The 21,383-nt window shown below is 33.0% G+C and overlaps 1 pseudogene; it reads right to left on the bottom strand.

The window, feature by feature from the left end:
- Positions 1-19,143: 19,143 nt before the first annotated feature.
- Positions 19,144-19,717, bottom strand: LOC118613693 (annotated as a pseudogene).
- Between the last annotated feature and the right edge of the window lie 1,666 nt (positions 19,718-21,383).

Below are 21,383 nucleotides of genomic sequence, written 5' to 3'. Positions count from 1 at the left end.
ACATGTGCACACACACACAAATCTTGATTATTCTGCCCGATAACTCTTTACCACTCTGTTCTTTTTATCTGCAAGCACCAAATCTTTTCTGGGAACCTCTTAAACAGTTAGACTCTCGTGTTTACTTACATGTCCAACTCTATTATCTTTTGGGCATTGGGGCAAGAAAGTAAACAGAGGCCCATGTATCATATGGCTAAATATTTAAAGGTTGTAAATCAAGTTAATGAAGTGCTAATAAATTATGCTTTATCCTTGTGTCTTAACAAATATGCATTCATAAAATATAATTTTAAAAAATATGTGTAAAGCTATGGTTTGTACATTACTGAAAGTCAAAAAGGTATCAAGGATAACCGAATTCAATTATTATTGTACATGTAAGAATTTTGTGATGACCTAACATTTTTCTTAGAAGAAGAATAAGATCAAGATGTAGGTAATAAATAAATTATCATACGTGCATATTATATCAGTCCATAAAACTTGTTTTTATTTATTTTTATTTTGATGAAATATTATTGCATGATAATCTTAAAAATATAAAATGAAATCTGATTATACTAAAAATGTTAATGTAAAACACTCAAAATGACTAAATTATATTCATGCATTTTCCAAAAAGTTATTTTAAAAAATCATTCAAAATTATCTATGAGAATTTAGAGGCAAAATACAATTATAATTTATATATATCCAAAATTTTAATCAAAATTATTTAAATGAAGCTAAATTTGTCATAAATCTTTAGAAATTTAATATTTTTATATCACTTAAAGTTAATCTAGTTGCCAATTTAAACAATTAATAACAATAGCACACTCAAAAATGGTATGCCTAGCTCCCAAAGAAGCAAAGTAAAAGTAATATGTTTAAGACTGCAGAAAAAGTTAATTGTTTAAAATTGAAAAAATATCCCTCAACTGCGATAATCAATACTTGTGAATATCATGCTAATTTATGAGACTCTCCAAAATCACAAAGTAGAACACAAAGAAAAGCAAAATAAAATGTGTCTCAGCATTACTTGGAAAGGGTACTTCATTAGGGAAGAATCTCTGGTAATCACACTGTGTTAATGGTAGGGTAGGTTGTCTTTTCTCTTTTCTAAGCACTTTTGCCATTAAAATCTCTACGCGTTTCTAAACACTGTCAGTTCCCAATTTTGACATCACACAAATCAAAATTTTCACAGCACTGTGACTGGATTGGCTTTCGCTTCCAGACATGGGGCAAGAAAAGCAGAAGTTTCCTAGTGGTCCAAATGGTGTTAGTACAAACTATGGATACATAGAGTAATGGATTATTTTGTTTTGGTGGTAAGTAGTGAATCCTGAGTGACAGAGGAACTTATGTGTTCTTTAATATGTAGCGAACAGTAAACTCTACCTAAAAGGAGGTCTGGTCTTTGTCCTCAACTACGGGGAGGTGATTCCAAGCCGCTGGAATATTCTGCTTGATAAGCATGTCTTTGTTTACAAGAGGCTTTGGCCACCAGGCACTCTAATAATGCAATTTATTTTGGGGGCTTTGGACCCTGTCATATTAGTTCTGACTTCCAAGAGGAACTAGACACTAAATATATTAGCTGAACATTGGAGGCTAAAGGTCAGCCATATGGGTCGTATGTGATAGAGCTCAAATAAAAATTCTGAGCACCAAAGATTATGATGAGCTTCCCTAATTTTAATACTTTGTGTATTGTCACATTTCAATGACAGGAGAGTAACATGTCACAGAGGACAACAGAAACTTCATGTTGAGAGCTCTCTCAGGTATATCCCGTATGTTTCTTCTTTTAGTTGGTCCTAATTTGTATACTTTCACAGTAATGAAACTGTACTTTTAAGTAAAGTGTTTTCCTGAGTTTTGTGAGCTAGTCTAATACTTATCAAACCTGTGGGAAGTTCTGGGAATATCTGAATTTGTAGTCAGTTGGTCTGAAGTGAAGGTCGCCCTGGGCCTCCAAACTTGTAGCTGGTATCTGAAGTGAAGTCAGTGTTGTAGGGACTGTTTGATCATACTGTGCAGTTTGCCTAAACTACAGTACATTTAATATATTTGCTTTAAAAAAAAGTTAAATTTTTTACATTGGAAATTTTAGATAAATTATTTTAATAAACTTTAGGAAGGAATCTGACTTGTCCTTAAGCTTTCATATTATAAACATGTATACTTGTTTTTTGTGTGTTTGGGCTACATGAGCCTTCTAAAGTAAAGCTCCCATGGGGTTCCCCTGCCTCAGTCAATGTGTAGCTTTATTCCCCAGAATACCTCTGTATATACTTTGTTTAATCCATAAATAATATTTATCCACATTCCCTCTTGCAAGAAATCTGTTATTTGCTGATGACCTCCCCACTACCACCAATTTCTGCACTTGTATATACTCTTTTTTTCACCTTTTCATGTGTTTAACAGCTTTTTTTGGTATAATAAACATATGATAAACCATACATGATTTAAGTTTAAATTGACAAGATTTGTCATATATATATATATATATATATATATATATATATATATATATATCTATCTATCTCCATGAGACCATCATCATGATCAATTACCCACACAATTTTAGGCAGTTCTTGTATTATCCCTCTCCCTATTCTTCCCCAATCCTTCCATCCCAGAAAATCATTTATTTGTTTTCTGTTACAATAGATAAATGCAATTTTATAGAATTTCATAAAAGTAGAATCAGATATTATGTATTCTATTTGTTCTAATTTTTTTCATCCAAAATAATTATTTTGATATGCATCAAGACTAGTGAGTGACTTAATAGTTCATTGCTTTTTATAACAGTAGTATTCTATTGTACGCCAAATTCTATAATGTTATCCATTGACCTGTTGTTGGAGATATGAATTGTTTCCACTCTTTGTTATTATAAATAACATTTGCAAACAAATATAAATATATGCTTTCATTTCTATTGCATAAACAGCTGGAAATGAAATGAAGTGATTTTATGGCTTTTGGTATATGAATTGTTTCTACTTTTTGTTATTATAAATAACATTTGCAAACAAATATAGATATATGCTTTCATTTCTATTGCATAAACAGCTGGAAATGAAATGTCTGGGTTATACAGTATAAGTATGTTTAATTTCTTAGGGAACAGAAAAGCTTTTTTAAAGCAGTTTATCATTTTTCATTTGTACCTGTAGTCATAAGAGTTTTGGTTGTCATACATCTTCATCAGCACTTCAATACTTCATCAACATTTTAATTGTAGATTTTGTAATGGATGTCTGGTGTTACTTAATTGTTCTAATTTCTACTTATTCATTGATTAATGATGTTAATCACTTTTCATGTACTTATTGCCATCCATATATTTACTTTCATAAAGCGTCAGTTCAAGTCTTTTGGGTTGTTCATTGTTAATATTGAGTTTTGAAAGTTCTCCACATACTCTGGACTCTAGTTCCTTATTAGATGTGCAGTTTGCAAATATTTTCTTCCCATGTAGTTTTTCATTCCCTTAACAGCATTGTTCAAAGAACTAAAGTTTTTAATTTTAATGATGTTCTGTATATCAATTCTTTCTTTGATGTATTATGATTTTAGTGTTATGTACATCTAAGAAGTCTTTACCCAACACAAAATCAAAAATATTTTCTTCTAGTGATTTTATGGCTCTTCATATTGAATTTAGGCCTATGAACTATTTTGAGTTTATTTTTGTATATGGAGAAAGGTATAGACAAGTTATTTTTTTTTATAAGTGGATACACAATTATTCCAGCATAATGTAAGATTTCTATTCTTTCTCCATGGAATGGACATTGCACCATTTTTGACTATCGATTGACCAAGTATGTGTATGTCTATTTCTGTAGTTTTTATTCTGTTCCACCAATCTATTTATCTTTACACCATGATCACTTTGTATTGCTAATTGCAGTTTATAATAAGTCCTAAAGTCAGATAGTTTTAGTAATTTAACTTTAATCTTCTTTTTCAAGTAGTTCTGTCTATTCTAGGTGATTAGAATGAGCTTGCCAATTTCAAAAGAAGATCCTGATAGAATTTTGACTGAGAATGCATTACACCTATAGTTCAATTTTAGAATGGAAATTTTAACATTATTGTATATTCCAATTTATAAACAAAGTATACCTGCCCATTCACTTAGATTTGCTTTGAAATGATTAATCAGAGTTTTATAGTATTTAGTGTACAGACCTTGTTTATATATTTACATATTTGTTTTTAAATATTTTATTTTAATATTATTATAAATAATATTTATTTAATTTTAAATTTCCAATTTTATTTTGCTACCATATACTATAAAATTAATTTTATCATATTCATCTGGTATCCTGCAATGCACTAAACTCACTGAGTAGTTCTTAGTTTCTTAATTTTCAATCTAGATGTCTTTTATTGATTTTTCTTGTCTTACCACACTGTCTAGAATGTTCCCATTTGTGTTAGTTTAGATTTAAAAATATGGAGAATATTACATGCTTTTACATGTTAAAATTATGCAAAGGGATATACTCAAGAAAGTGTCATATTCTCTCCCTATGACTTCTACCGCATTATCCTTCATATTTTCCCACTATTCTTATCTTTTCAAACTATTGTGAAACTTTGATTCATAAATCAAAACATGACCATATTATAACTTGGGAAAATGGAACATTTATATGTTAACTATTAATTTGACTTCTGCTGGTTTTCACTCTTCTCTTAGTTCAACTCAAATAAAATAGCTTAATTTGGCACCAAAAGTTATAAACACAAACAAAAATACAAAGACTATTGTTTGGCACTATTTGATTATAGAAGCGTCATACACATTATCTAGAGTATTCATATGTGCACATATGGGTAAGTGTTGATCATCAAAATGAGAACACAGTAATATAAAATCTCATAGGGAACACTGACTTCTAAAATTTATCTGTGGATCCAAGTACAAGTGACATGTGTGCTTTTCCAATTCTTTTTCTCAGAAATCATACCACAATTTAGAAAAAAAATAAAATGCTGCTATCTTTATTAGTTTATGTGTACGCCTTTTTTTTTTTTTTTGCTCTGCAACAGTATATATTTTTCATGGTACATATGGTGAGTAACATTTTGAAACTATATGTACTAGATGTAGTTTATAATAAATACATGTACATGTTCTTCCTAATGGTATGAATGATAAATATAATGAAAAACCTAAACTTAACTGACGTGTTCTTTTCTAGTCTTTATTTGCACTTTGGTGGGAAGTATGCCATTATGCAGGATATTTGAAGAATGAGTAGAGACTAACGATAATAATCAAATTACAGGTATAAAATAAAATAAGATTTACCCAAATACCTATTTTCTTATATCTCTTTCTCCTTTCTTCTATTCCACTCTTACGCCAGCCAGCACTCAGGCTCCCATGTCAAAATTTTGCTCAACATTTTTTCTATCTCAAAATCTCACTCCAATCAATTCCTTTATCAAGTTATGCCATATGTTAATTTCACATACTTCTTACATCTCAAATCTCACTTAACATATCACGAATGGTTCATTTCATAATTCTAGAAATCACATTGCAGTAAATTGACAATTTTGTGGTAAATTCATATCCAACATATTAGCAAATCATTTTGGTAATTACGGATAAAGCCACAAAAAAAGACAAAAACAACAAAAACAAAAAACAGTAAGTAATCAGTATCAGTATTTGATATTTGACTTTAAATAATAAAACCTGGTGAAATCTTAGGTTAGTATTTCATAATTAAAGTCTTATCTCCCACATTTTACTCCTTTATTCAGTTAGGAAGTGGTTGTCACAGTCGTAAATATTTTGTAAGAAGACGAAAAAGAAAAGCATTACACTAAAATGTGAGTTGGGATATTTTGACAAAAAAAAAAAAAAGCAAAGCACAGTAAAAAAATAAGGAATAAAATGTTCCTCTATAAAAATTTTTATCTGTAATATTTTTATTTTATTGTTATTGTCTTCCATTTATTTATTTATTTATTTATTTATTTATTTATTTATTTATTTTTTGCTGTGTGTTTAATTTTGTCAGTGTGGTGTGAAAGAGAAAGTTCTATTTAGAAATACCCGGGAGCTCCTCATCCACATACTTGTCTTAAGCATGAAGATTGAGTTTAGTTCTCTAATGATACCAGATGGCGTACTATCCTGCAGCATTAACTCATGGTCCAAGGAGGGTTATAACACGTGGCAGAGTCAGCTTAGAGATAAATTCCAAATCCTTTGCAGAGTTCTGAAAGATAGCAATAATATTTTGGCAAGGAAAAAATAATACACATGGTCTTGGCAGTATTTCTCAAGCTCAGGCTGATTCTACCCTTTTTCTTCACCTCCATTTCCAACTTTGTTGCAGAATGATTATTGTCACAGATTTGAGAGAAATGGACAAAACAAAAAGCCTCTAAATAGGCTGTTCATTTGTGAAGTTCACCCAGCATTATCTACAGCACTGCATCAGGGCCTCAGCAGGTTGACATTTGGAAGTACTTGCCTCTGTACCCTTGAAAGACAAAGGCGGTTAAGAAACTTGATCAAAATTAAGATATATAAGAGGGAAACTGTTTGGTGGTTTGGAGTTGTTCAAAAAATCTAAAACTACTAGAAGTATTGGGCATCCTGCAAAGTTTTGAATATATAGTTTTAGAACAGTTGCGAACATTTATTGACCACAGTGACTAATAATTTGTGGAACTTGATGACCCAAGAGTTGATGCTGTCTAAAGATATAACAATTTGATAATGATTTTGAGGAATATATAGATAATAAAATACAGCTCATTTAGAATTAATTAATTAAAATCTGTCATATAGAGGTGACCTCTATCCATAGAGTCACTCTCAGCCTCATGATGAACACTAGACTGGGAGAGCCATGTCCTGGCCTGGAGGGCAGTTTGAATGTTCTCACTAAAATACAGTAAGTTTAGTAAACAATAATCTGTGTATATTCACAAAGATTACCTCTTATCTGGCTGTAAAGAGCAGTCTTGTGTGTTATTTACCAGATATTTATTTAGTACTGACTCTGGCCTAGGGAGCATACTGGGTTATTAAAACAAGAGAATGACTTAAAGATAAGAATTAAAATATTTTATTCTGGATTTTAGATGCATTCTTTATTATCCAATTAAAAACTTTAAGATAAGAAAATTTATTTCCATGGGTAATCTATGCTTGTCTTCTTTTCAAATACTGAATAAAGTTGAATACTCTTGCCACCCCAACCTTATCCTTCCATTCGTTCTTACTGGTTCTTTCTTGTACTTTCAACAAATATCAAATGCATACCATAAGCTAGGCACCATGATAAACTCTAGGGACCTAGGCGTAAGTGAAACAAACAAGATGACTGTCTTCATGGCACTTAGACCCCAATAGAGGACACAGAAGAATAATCAAATTAAATAACATGCGATGATTGCTTTGAGAAAGTGCAAGTACTAAGTAGGTACTTATCAGGAACTATTGGCCTTTCTATGCTTCAGGGAAAGCTTCCTATGGCAGGGCCATCTGAGGATGGAGAATGTATAAGAGTCAGTTTAATAGATCGAGTTGTCAGAAAGTGTGTCAAACAGAATGTCTGTGAAAGTCTGAATGTCAGAAAAAAGGTGTTGAGTCTGGGGAACTTAAAGTAGTCTAGACTGGTCAGAGTGAAGGCTGCTGTGTCAGGAGCTGAGACCATAAAGTGAAATGAGGAAACTTAAGGCAATTTTTCTTCAAAAGTAGGTTTTTCTTCTAAGGGTAATAAGATACCATTGGCAAATTAAAAATTAATGATTGGCAAAATCAGATTTGGATTTTAGAACAATTTCTCAAGAGACAATGTAGAGAATAAGTGTGAAAGGAAGAAAGACCAGAACGACCAGGAGAGTGTTACTCAGATCTAGACAAGACATGAACTATAATGACCATCTCTAGGTTAGAAATGTGTGGCACTCAGAAAACAGGTCAAAAGTGAAGTCAATATTTAAGGTTTATTTATTCAATCATTTGTTTTATAAGTACTTATTGAGGATTCATTATGTCCAGTACTTGGTACTCGATTACTAGGTGCTAGTGCTGCAAGAAAGAACAAAACAGATAATAAGGAAGATGTGTAGTATATTAGAGGATCATAGTGGTAAAAAGAAAAATAATGCAGGAAAGAAAAGGCAGGAAGATTTGTAAGGGTGTGAGATTTTAAATGTGATAGTCAAAGAAGTACTTGCTAGGGTGATATTTGAGCAAAGATCTGAAGATCAGGTAGCAAACCATGCAGATATTGGGAAGTGATTTGGATAAAGGTACCAGAAAGTACAAAAACCTTGAGACAGGAGTATGCTCAGTGTATATGTCAGTATGTATTGGAAAGTCATAGAATACATAGGAAAACTGAGAGAAAGAGAGAGAGAGAGAGAGAGAGAGAGAGAGAGAGAGAGAGAGAGAGAGAGAGAGAGAGAGAGAGAGAGAGAGAGAGAGAAGAGAGAAGGAGAAGAAGAAGCAGGAGGAGGAGGAGGAGGAGGAGGAGAGAGAGAGAGATGGGGGAAAGGGATCTTAGGATAAAGCATACCTAGATTACTATAGAAATAGATACTTGAGGGCAGAAAAAAAATGGTGTAGATGATAGAGGCTCTGTTCATCTCTCTGGTGACCAAAACAAAGTTGTGACAGAAACAAGGAGCAGCAGCAAGGAAAAATCGCCTGGAATCTTGATGAACAAGCCATACAACTAGGGAGAAATCCAAGAAATCACCCTGCAGAAGGTAGGACGGGGTGAGGACGCTAGGCAGCTCAGGCTCCAGTGGCTAAGACAGAGGCTGCGGCAGCAGCAGTGGCAGCGGCAGAAGCCTCTTAAAGGGGCCTCATCCGCGAGCAGATTTTTGCAGTGACAGACCTGCTCACTCTGAGCAGCAGTGCTCATTTGGCTGCATGCAGGGAGCACTGGGGACTTACAAGGAGACATTATCAGAGTGAGGGCTGAGGCAAGACACACTCTGTACAAAGTACCGGTGGTATCCATTGTTCCCTGTTGAGACCTCCTCCTTCCCAGTGCGCAGACACAGAGCCGCCATAGCCAAGACATCATCAAACTGGATAACAGAGGTCACTCAGCCAAGAGGATTCCCTGAAACCCCGCCTCCCCCAACTACCGGCCCCACCCAAGCCACATCCAGGTGTATTATCAGCAAGTCTGGTGCTCCTTGTTGAGAAGCACCTAGACTCACACTGGAGGCAGCTGGCCTGTTTCTGGTGTGGCTTTTTGAGGCAACTATAAGCACAGCATCTGTGGATTGCTTGCTGAATCTTAACAGGTGGCCCCACAGTGGTAGAGGCTTGGGCTAAGTTTGGCCTGCAGCTGAACCCCTCAATACTGTGCCACTGGACCTCTACTTCACAAATCCATACTAATAAGAATGGGAGACTTAGGAGCTTTGCTTAGTACATAAAAACAGAAATGGAAAGGCAGCCAAAATGGGAAGACACAGAAGCAGAAACCATACTACAGAACAGAACAGAGGTCCAGATATAATGGAGTCAAGTAATCTAACAGATGCAGAGTTCAAAACACTGGTTATAAATATGCTCAATGAACTTTTGGGAAGTGTAGATAAATTCAGTGAGAACTTCAAAAAAAAGATAAAAAACATAAAAATAGAAATAGGAATTATAAAAGGGAATATGTCTGAAATGAAGAACACATTATCTGAGATGAGAAGTATATTAAATGGAATAGACAAAGGAATAAATAAAGTGAATAAAGAAAAGGATCGAGTGCCCTATCTAGAGCATGGGAAAGCCAAGAGCATTCAATCACAATAGCAAGAAAAAAGATGCCAAGACTATAAAAATAATTTAAGGAGCATATGGGACACTATTAAGGGTCCAAATATCTGTCCAATCGGCATAACTGAAGAAAATCAAGATGTTGAACAGCTGTTTGAAGAAATAATGATGGAAAACTTTCCTAAACTGGTGAAGGAGATGGACATAAAACCCCAGAAAGCTCAGAGAATTCCAAAACTCAGTGGTCCAAAGAGGCCCACACCACGACATATCATAATTAAAATGCCAAAGGTTAAATACAAAGAAAGAATATTAAAAACAGCAAGAGAAAAATAGATAGTTACTTATAAGAGAAAACCCATAATACTGGCAGCTGATTTCTCAAAAGTAACTATGTAGGACAGAAGGACTTGGCAAAAAATATTTGATAGGATGAAGACCCAGGATCTACAACCAAGAATAACTTATCCAGCGAAGCTGTCATTTAGAGGTGAAGGACAGATAAAGAGATTCCCCCCAAAAATAAGCTAAAGGAATTTATCACCACCATGTCAATATTACAGGAAATGTTGGAGGAACTTCTTTAAGAAGAAGAGAGAAAAAAAAACATGTATCAAAAACAGTAATAAAGAATAGTAACAACTACATTCCTATCAATAAGTGTTTCGAATGGAAATAAGTAAGTGCTCCAACCAAAAGATAGAGTGGCTGAATGGATAAGAAAACAAGCCCCCTACATATGCTGCCTACAGGAGACTTACTTCAGATAAAAAGGCACATACAGACTAAAAGGAAAGGTATAGACAAAGATATTGCTTCCATGGACCTAGAGGGTATTTAAGTCAGACAGAGAAAGACAAACGCTATATGATTTCACTTATATGTGGAATCTAAGGAATAAAAAGAACAAACTAATCAAAAACAGACTCACAAATATAGTGAACAATTTGGTGGCGGACAGAGGAGAGGGGGTGGGGGGTTGAGAAAATGGGGTGAAAGGTTAAAGAAGTACAAATTAGTAGCTGATGAATGGTCACGGAGATGGGGAGCACGGCATAGGAAATGCAGTTAACATTCATATGTCGGGTAGGTGGAGGGTCAGGGAAGGGAAGGAGCAATTGGAGGGATCGTTCTATGAACTACATAGATGTCTAACCAATGAACTGTACACTTGAAACTAATTAAAATAAATAAATTTTTTAAAATAGCATTTGACAGAACTTTCTTAAATGCATTACAATATAGTATATAACATCTCTCTCATATTGTTAATATTATTCGCAGTATTATGGAATGGGGTTCGTTCAAAGGATAATGGCTTCTGTGGATGAGTTTACTCCAACTCTGAGTGTTTGTAGGATATTGGGATATGATCTAGATATAAGAAAAAATCTAACACATCTTTTATATTCTGTCTATCCCTTGTCCTACTTTCTCTCATATAAAAGCTACTGGGGTACATAACCTGAATGCAAGTCTGTTGCTTATCAAGGAGAGGGAGAAAGTACTGTGAAAGCTCTTTGGTTTTCAGAATGTATTATTGATCAATTTTACATTTATAAGACTATTCTGGATGGTTGAAAAAGTAGAAATGGTACCATTTGATTCGGTCTTTTCCAGATAGGGAAAAGGGCGAAGGATAGCAAGACATACTGGATTATGTACCCTTTGTAGGTAAACACCTTTATCATAACATTTATCAATCTAAGTTGAAATTGCTTCTTCTGCCCCAGACTGTATACTTATTAAAGACATTGAACAGGTCTGTTTCATCACTAAACCCTGTGCCTAGCATAATGCTGAGCACATTATAGACAGACACTCAGTAAAGGATGAACTAAAGCTTTCCAACTGTTTTTGCCATTTTTTTTACATCAACTACGATTATGTGACTATATTCCTTTTCTCCATATCCTTGTGCAATCAGTTTTTACTGGATGCTTTTATACTTATCTCTTACAGAACTTTATTGTGTTGTGTAAAAAGCCCACTTTCACTATATTCTTAGGTTTATAATCCTAATGCTATCATGTAACATGTAGCTCTGTATCACCTACAAATTTGATAAGAATTTCTGCTACATCTATTAGTCATTATAGGAGTATTAGTCAAACTGAGTTCATACCTCTTATTTCAGTATCATCTCACCAAGGGATTTTCACTTATTCAACAAAGAATAATATGAGAGATTGTCAAAATTGACTAACATGAACTCTGCAGTATCAGGAAGAAAGTTGAGCATTTCCAATTAGCCCTAGAGATGTAGAACTACCCAACTGCAAGGTAGTAATTTTGAGATTTATGTCCTATCATTTTTAAGCATATTCACTCTTCTCTATACAAATAAGGGTTACATTGCTGTCAGCACTTTCCTAAGTCAGACTGAAGCATTCAATTAGAAATGCTAGAAGAATGCAGCCATGCAAAACCTTGGGTTTTCTATAGGACACTATGAATCACACTCAATTACTGTGACAGAAAAATAAAACAACCAGATGAAGACTATGCCTGTGGCAATTCAACAAAGCTAATAGACTAACTATTCCGCTTCTGGATCGTGAAAATCAATAATTACAATTATTTATCATGTAGCTAATACTAATTTTAAAAATCCAAAATCTCTTGATGTAAATTTCCTTGATTTCTTGGTATAAGAAACATAACGGTTGAAATGAAAAGGTAGGCTTCTTTCTTCCTTTATCTAGGCTAATTTGACAAAACTGTACAGAATAGAAAAAAAAATTAATGTCATCTACTATTAGTGAGTGTTTGCAAGTGTATTTCCTCATTTTGAAGCATCCTATTAAAAAATTAAGACCCATTAATTAATCAGTCTACTCCAACTGAAACCAAAAATAAACTCAAGCATATAAAATGATAATGATAAAAAATTAGAGTATATATAATCCTCTATTTTAAAGTATTAAAAAAATCTAATATGACCTGTAAGTGAAAAACATACATATGTAAGCACCAGAGAGAGCTTAAATAACCTAATGGTTGAGAAAACATTTTATGTGCAATGTAAAGAAAGGTTTGGTTCCCTTTACCCGTGTTTAATAATAATGTGCTCTAGGAAAAAGAATAATATTCTGTTATATCCAGAGAAAAGATGCATCTATTTCTAAGGGAGCTACTTGGAAAACAGAAACTTGTTGATAAATATAAAACATATTACAGGAGGGAAGAAAATTGGAGAAAATAATAGAAATTTCTTTTTAAATGGGAAAAAAAAAAGCTTACCATATGATTTTTTAAGAAAAGTATTGAATGTTCTAAGTAGAATAAACTACGGTCAAAATATATTTAACTTTATCATTTCATAAATGAATTTATGTCCAGTGGCCAAGTGATTTGTTCAATATTAATAGATTTAATCTCTTTAGGGCAAGTACAATACTTTTTGGCTTAAGGCTTGCCTTGCTCACAGTAGGTATTTGACAGCATGGTTAATTAATTAAATGGAAACAATTTGAGCCATCAACTAGATGTCACTATTGTTACCAAAGGAGTCCATCTGCTGGCGTGTGCCTAAAGGCCCCTGCCTATGCCTAAGTCAGGTTTTGCAGCAAAAAAAGTAAAGGTTTATTGTAGAGTGGCAAATCTGGGAGACACAGGAGAAAAGATGATCAAAGACCTGGCTCCCCCATGGCCTCTAGGGGATAGGTTATACAGGGAAGACTCATTAGTCATAGAAACTAAGGGGATTTGGGGTTCTAGGTGCTATTGATTGGACAGGACTCTAGTCTCCCATGGTGTTTTCCTGTCTGATCCCTCGAAGGTAGTAAGTGGGGTCGTTCCGATGGGTCTGGGGCTGAAACACATCTGAAGCCAAGATGTTATTCTTAGTTTAACTGAAACTGTCTTAAATCAAGAAAGTGTTCTCATGATCAATAGACCTGAGGCTTCATTCTTAGAAAGCTTACTGCTGGCCAGAACCTTATATCCCAAGTTTTAATGATTAAGGGAGTAGGCATGCAGTATGCACAAAGGTAGAAGGGTAAGCACAGAAAAAGCAAGTGAGTCACAATGCTAATACATTAGGCAAAGCCTGCTTGAGTTGGAGAAAAAAGCTATATTAAAGAAACGAAGTCTATGTGTAGTTATACTATTCATCCGAAAGCATTTGTTGAATTGTAAGAAAGTAATTTGGAGGCAACAAATGTGGAATGTGGATAATGTTCTCGAAAATAAAAATCTATAAAGTGAGAGCAAATGGGACATCTCTCAAATAATTAAAGTAAATATATATATATATATATATATATATCAAATAAAAATTAGAATGTGGTTAGCTTCTTGAATTTATTTAACTATTAATAATCCACAATGTCTTTCAGTTTAACTGTTTTCATGTTCTTCAATTGCTTCAGGGCACTGAATAAGAATGTACATCAAAATAAAAATGTTGTCTGAAAAAAAATTTTTCTTTGAGGAAATTCAAAATTAATCACGGTCTCTTTTGAAAAATGTAAAAAGAGAAAGTGATAAAGAATAGACCAAGCTGAGAAATGTTGGAAAGTTTAGGGAATACTACTGTAAAAAAAAATAAATAAAGCCTATGATCTTTTTGGAAATATTTGTCTAAGTATGTCATTTTGGGACAGATCTCTGCCACATATGTAAGTTTTGTTGGAAACTTTTTTTCTGCACTCTCAGGGAGGGATCATTTTGTACAGTTTCTCTCCCTAAGGGGAGAGAAAGCCTAACTTTTCACATTCTGGTTGCTTGGCTAATTCAAGCTTAATACTGACTACAGTAAAACTTGGATTGTCCTAACAGATTCTGAGAAAAAAAAATAGGGTTAAAATATAATTTAGTAAAAGAACAAGATTGTATTATTAACACAGACTTCTGTCTTCCAAAGTATATTCACACTTTCTTGATTTAAGACAATAGATTTAAAGGACTCTTCCACTGATTTTTAAATTTCATATAGTACTAAGGTTTTTTTTTCTTCTAGTCTTTCCTTTTTACTAGCACTACAGAAGAAAATACATCTATAACTCTATCATCATTTTTGCAAAAACAGATTTGGATCCATTATTCTATGGGATTGTCTTTAAAATCTTTTTATGAGACATGCAAGAAAATTAGAATCATTACCTTATATTCATGTTTGTTTCTTGATGCAATGTCAAACTCATTTAATTCTATGTATTCACCAGAAATTGCAACAAATTGTTTTCAGTAGTTTAAAAAAATTAAGCCTACCTTCAATGAACCCGCCAATGAAAACATTCAAAATAGTGTTTGAAATGAATACATAATTGAGGGAGAAAAAAAAAATGAGCTAAATATAGTTACTCAAAATTTTTCATTGAAGAAGAAAACACTCATTTGAATATAAAGTTCTAATCTGTTTAAAAGCACTTACTACTAAATTCAACATAACATTTGGAGATTAAAAGAATAGATTTCAGAACCAATCTTACTAGATTTGAAATTTGACTTTGCCAGTTCACTAATCATGTCATCTTTAGCAAGTCATCTTACTCCTTTGTAAAACAGATATAAAAAGTAGTACATGCTCATAGAGTTGTGATGAGGATTACATGAAATATATACATTTTACTTTTATATATTATAATAAGTGCATATATAATCGTTATACATATAAAGCTTAGAATAGGTATGAGTACTATATAAGAACTGCTTTATCATTATTATTTGTAATAGGAAGTACTACATAAAAATTGCTATTATCATTATTATTATTATTAAAGAAGGGCTTTGCTTATTATTTTAATTATAGAAAATCATGTGTAATTATTTTTTCATGATAATAACCTTTTTTATACTAATAAAACCAAAACATTTAAACCCGCTTCATAATTTAGCCACTAAACAGATGTTTATTGAGCACCTTATGTGCCAGGAGCTGTGTCAGGCGTTAGATACTTAATATTTTTCAGATTTATTTTGGGATGAATGAATCTCTCTGCCTATCCCTCTTTAGGACTTAGTGGTACAGTCAAAAAAATTTTCTGAGAATAGTTTAATTGTGAGAGACTCTCTTCCTCTTTCTCACTCAACTCCATTTGTTGCCTTTATACGAACTAACAATTACGGGCCATTTTTTTTTCTTATGAACTTAAAAAATAATTATCTTGTGGATAGTGGTCCAAAATAAACAGTTCAAACAAGATATGCTTTAGAAAAATGTTAATAAACTTGCCTCTGGCATTTTTTTGAGTTTTCTTGTATTTCTTTCACTTGGCAGGGACTCTATTTTGAAATTTAAATAAAAGCAAAGAAGAAAAATGTCTTAAGATTTTATAGATGGATACTTTTATTCCAAAGTGATGATTTCCTGATGAAACCATTATTCAAAGTTGAGAACTGGGAGGCTTTTAATTTAACCTAAATTGTAGAAATTAGACTGGAAAAATATTGAAATTACCAGAAAGCTTAAAATCATTGGTATTGGACTAGATTCTCAGTAACTAATCAGCCAGTAGGTCCTTTCTGAGCACCCGCTCTTTGAGACTGTGTGCTAGGTACCAGAGAAACAGGCACAATCCTTTCCCCATGGAGCTTAAAATCTTTCAGAAAATAAAAAGTAATAATTCTGAGTAATCAGTAAATTATTTTAATAAATAAACAACTACCAGAAAATAAAGTAAGTGCTTTTGGAATGTGGCCATTCAATATAGCCCAAACTTTGGCACCCTCTTCAGTATTTTAAATCCTGTGAATTAGTATTTCTTTGACTCAAATTTTTTATGTTCATTTCCTCTAAGTTCTAAGCTATTGAGAAGGGGACATGAAAAGTGTTATTTTTATCTTTCTTAGTCAAGGAGAAGAAAATTTAACTACGCCAATGTAGTGCTGGGAAGAACAATAATGAAGAAAGCTAACACCATGATGGATGCACATAGGCACCCAAATGGTTAACTGGTTATCATTACTGCTATTGTTTCCTCTAGTTCACTTGTCTACTTTAGTTCACGTCACACTTCCCTTTTATTAACAGCTAGGAAAGATTTTTACTAACTAGTATGGCCTCAATCATTAGCAGTTTGGTGAAATTCCAAAATCCACAACCCCTGGAAATTTTCCTGGATCCCCTACTTGGAGAAATACTGCAAGCAACTTATGACACACTAAATCAGAAAGGTTGGACTGGAAAACCATTTATGTAATTTCTCTGCTTTTGTTTTGGGGAATCTTCCAAAAGAAGTGTCTAGAGAATCCGATATAATTATGAGCAGGGTATGCTAACGTGGCTTCAACAATGATTTTACTTTTCTTGTAACTTTGCACTCAACATCATTTTTTCCAGTGGTGTGTCATGCTGTCCCAGTTGACTGTCTGGCCATATTCTGCTCTAGTGTTGGCTATAGCAAAAAGTGGGGATATAAAATTACCTTCTTCAACTTGATGTTAATTTAAGTAAAATCTCCGAAGATGCATCCCCTCTTTTTTTTCCCCACTAAATCAATAACAATTTCATAAAGTCCATCAGTTCTTAATTCTATTTTGAACAGGAAATAGTAATTTTGAAATTTTAAAATAATTCAAGTACCTTATTTTAGCTATGAATTTCCTCTTAATTAATTAGTCATCATAATTAATAACTAGCAACATATTTCTTTCTTTTTTCTTCCCTTCCTCATCATGAAAGTATGTTGCTTATACCATTTCAAGTTGGGAGATAGGGAAGTTCAGGGAATTCTCATAGAATCCTACCCAGTGTGATCAGTGCTGTCTCCAACTACTAACCTTCAGCTGCTGGCCTCCCACTGTCAGTCACACCCTAACTAAAATTTTAGGAATGATGTTTCAGCTCACACCAGGCAGTCATCAAGAGTGATACAACCCTGATGCTGAATCTAGGTCAATGTGGCTGCCCATTTTTCAGCTAACCTTGCCCCTAACAACTAACGAACGGATTCTGCCTCTTACATACAGGGGACCTCTGAGGATACTGTCCCCTGTCTTACATATCCCTTGACATACTCAACTAACAAACTGACATTTCCACACTTCTCCAGAGAATTAAACCAAAAAATCAAGAAATACAAAATAAAGCTTTAAACATTTGTCTTACATTACATGTGAGGTGTCTATATTTGTGGAAAGAAAGGAAAATTTCAGTATTTTAATTTGATATTTTACATTTTTTTTCCTTTTTAAAATTTCAACTGCAAGGTAATTGAATCAAGGGAAGCAAATTCAAACAAAAAAAGGGCGAAAATTACTCTTTGAAGCATTTTGTTTTCATGATTCTCATCTATATGGCATTTTATTTTTATCCCTAAAAAAAAAGAAAAGATTAAAAATGGGATGCATTTCTAGTTCAAGTATTTAAATTCATTTTGAAATTAGCTTTTGACTTTTCTGTCATTCTCTCTTATAATTCATGGTAAATTACCTGAAAATTTCTTTCCATTTTATAATTTTTTTTGTGGTCTATTTGTGATACTTGTGGTAAACACAGAGTTTGACTGCTTTTAATTTGTTTGCTACCCAGTTCTATTGTTTTTTTTTTCTATTTTAGAATTAATTCATAACATCTGGAAGTTTTAAAAATCCATCATGAATCCAAAGACTTCCTAGGCTGGAGAAAGTGACCTTCCCTTTTTTCAGAATGATGGAAATACTGGAAATAATTAAATTACTAAAAATTACATGAGTTCTAAAGAATACAAAAAAAAAACATTACTTCACATGTATTTTACTGGATTGTTTCCTATCTTAAATCACACACCATTTGATATTTATTATTGCCCTCTATATGCAAGGCCATGTAATAATCACTATAGGGCGCAAAATGATGAATAAATTTGAACCTTGCTCTGAAGTAGTTTTCAGTATAGTAAAGGGGATAAAAAGCTATAAATTAAGAGAAACTAAGAACCACAAGAAAGGTAGAGGAGATTAGAGGAGGAAGAGAATGATCTCAACAGGGGGGATCGGAAAGATTTCCTACACTAGGGGATTTTTGGATAGAGTCCTGAAAATTGAGTAAGATTTGAGCATGTAGAGATGAGAAAAGATCATTTCAGACAAAGGTAGCATAACCAAATGCATGGAAACAAATAAATATATTAGGCATTGCAAAAAGAGCCATTCCATTTATTAAAAAGGTAGTGACTAAAACAGGATGAATTTCATATCATAAATTAACTGAAAGAGTCTCTCGTTGGGGTGGGGGTATGGGATGAGAGGATGGCTGGACATGAAAGAATAGAAATAAAGTAATAGTAATCTCTTCAGCATCACCTGAAGATTAACACTGAATAATCGAGATGGCATAATTTTTATGTGGAAGTATTCTACTTGGAGCGGTTTGTTTCCATTAGCCAATTGTTTTGACTTAATCACTTTATGAATGTAGCTCACATCTGTGAAAAGGTGAAAGGTAGCGGCAGATTTCTGGTCTGGGTCTTGTAAATTTTAAGAAATGCCTATATTAATAAATGCCCAATTTTTCCTTCTAGGCTTTTATTCATTTACTTTTCAGTAAGTGTAAATCCTTGAAGAATACATAATCGTATGGATTCTGTGTCCGATGGCCATAACAGGAAGATCACTTCAGAATTTGGCATGAACCATGCTACTGTTTCCATGGGCACAAGTGACTTTTCCTTAAATTACTCTAGTTTTGTTTGATTTGCCACCAGAGTCACTTTGTTATTTTTTGCTTTGTACACATCAGCACATTTCTTGCTCAAATAGAATTTAGTTTTATCTCAGGCATAATAAGCATTTTGAATTTTAACAAGAGCTGTGTGCTCCCTCTGGTTCCAGAAACCCCACTTAAGCCAATAAAAATGGCTTTGGACCACAGCCTTGCAAATATACCTGCCATTTTAGAAATCCTGTTTCCAGCATGTCTCTACAGGCCCCGAAATGACAGAAAGACAATGCTGAATATTTTAAATACTCCATTCCAACCAGTCATCTATTTTACATATATCAATACCTATTATGTACAAGGGAAAAGATTTGGAGTGAAAAAAAAAAAAAAAGGAATGGCCTATAGAATAAATAAAATAAATACATCGATAATTATAAAGCAAAGCTACTAAAATAGACATTGCCACATGAAAGCTGACACTCCAGAGGGCAACACTTAATTAGATCTTTGGGAACAAAAGGAACTTATTTGCTATAACCTCCTTCTACCAAGAATTTATTGTTGGTAATATTCCATAGACGAATAGCATATCTAAATATAGAGCTTATGTAAACATGATTAAACATATAGACAAATCATAAAGTCTTCAGACAATTCAGTAGAACATTTTTTACATGAGCAATAATGCTGACCTTAAGAAGTTAAACATGGTAAGGCCACATTTACTTCTATTTATTTGGGGAGAGAGAGGCAGAAGGCTCTAAATCTCTGTGTTTTTAAGAATTATTTGTATTAAAATAATTCTGGGCCTCCATTGAGTATATGAATATTAAAAATATTGATAGAAATTAAAATTAGTCTCTGTTTAAAGCATGAAAATACAATAAGTTTGGCTTTGTCTTATCTCATGCTTCTATCAGAAGATTGTGATTTGGGCCTTTTTATCTTCAGACAAAATTGGCTACATTTGAAAAGCTATTGCAGCTGTGTTGGATACTGCTGAAAATTCCTAAGTATGACTCAGAAGACAAATTATATTTGATAGAGATTCTAGTGGGATTTGCAGAGCGGAGCTTCAATGTGGAGAATGATTAAGTTAGCTGAAGACCCAACAGGGAACTCCCGAATTCCTACAAAATGTTGTATCCTAGCCTCTGTGTCACCTTTGTGGCAAAATTTATAAAGTAACTACACTGTTGTGGGATGAGTCAGTGTGTTAGGTAATGAAATGAATTCCAACTTTCTATGAATTTTCAAATATAATTATAACAATAATTATGATGACAAATAATTATCACTGAAACATAAGTATATAAAGACTTCATTCAGGAGGACTTAATAATAATATTTCAGAAAATTTCACAATTCAAACATGTACATTAAAGCAGTTTCCAGGAAATTTTACTTGCTCAAATTTTTGTCACCTTTATAGGTATATATATATAAACATACATACAGTCATACGTATAAACACATAAACACACACAAACACATGCAAATTCTCTTGCATGCTCTAAGAATGAATTCATCATTCGGTATAAGTTAATAAGTATTTACTCAAAATTTTTAAAATTACAATATCAGAAATTACCTAAAGATTAATGATAAGCCAAAAAAATCGAAAGTATAGTGTTTTTCTTAATTGGCCATTAACTCTATAACTTTCCTTCTCTTTTCTCTATTCTTTTACAATCTCTCCATTAGAAAAGAAATACAAAATTAAGTGCCAAATTTATATTCACTTAATTTCTAAATCGTATACAAATATTGTTACCATAATCAGTGACTAATCTAAGTGGAAAACATGGTGAAAATTTTTGGCAAGTATACTATTTAGTTCCAATTCCAATGAGTAATTTTGAAAGTCATGTAACCTCTTTGAACTTTCTGTTCAATCTTGGGGGTAATTTTCAGCTGAAAAATACAGGCTTAACAGCAAAGGATACAAAAATATATACATAAGAATAGAGATATTTCATGTTTCTAAAATGATTATGTTGTACCACACTTTAT

The sequence above is a fragment of the Rousettus aegyptiacus genome, unplaced genomic scaffold (assembly GCF_014176215.1).
Source record: "Rousettus aegyptiacus isolate mRouAeg1 unplaced genomic scaffold, mRouAeg1.p scaffold_m13_p_2, whole genome shotgun sequence".
In the NCBI taxonomy this organism is placed as follows: Eukaryota; Metazoa; Chordata; class Mammalia; order Chiroptera; family Pteropodidae; genus Rousettus; species Rousettus aegyptiacus.
The sequence above is the reverse complement of the archived record's forward strand: the minus strand, read 5'-3'. Positions and strand labels throughout refer to the sequence as shown.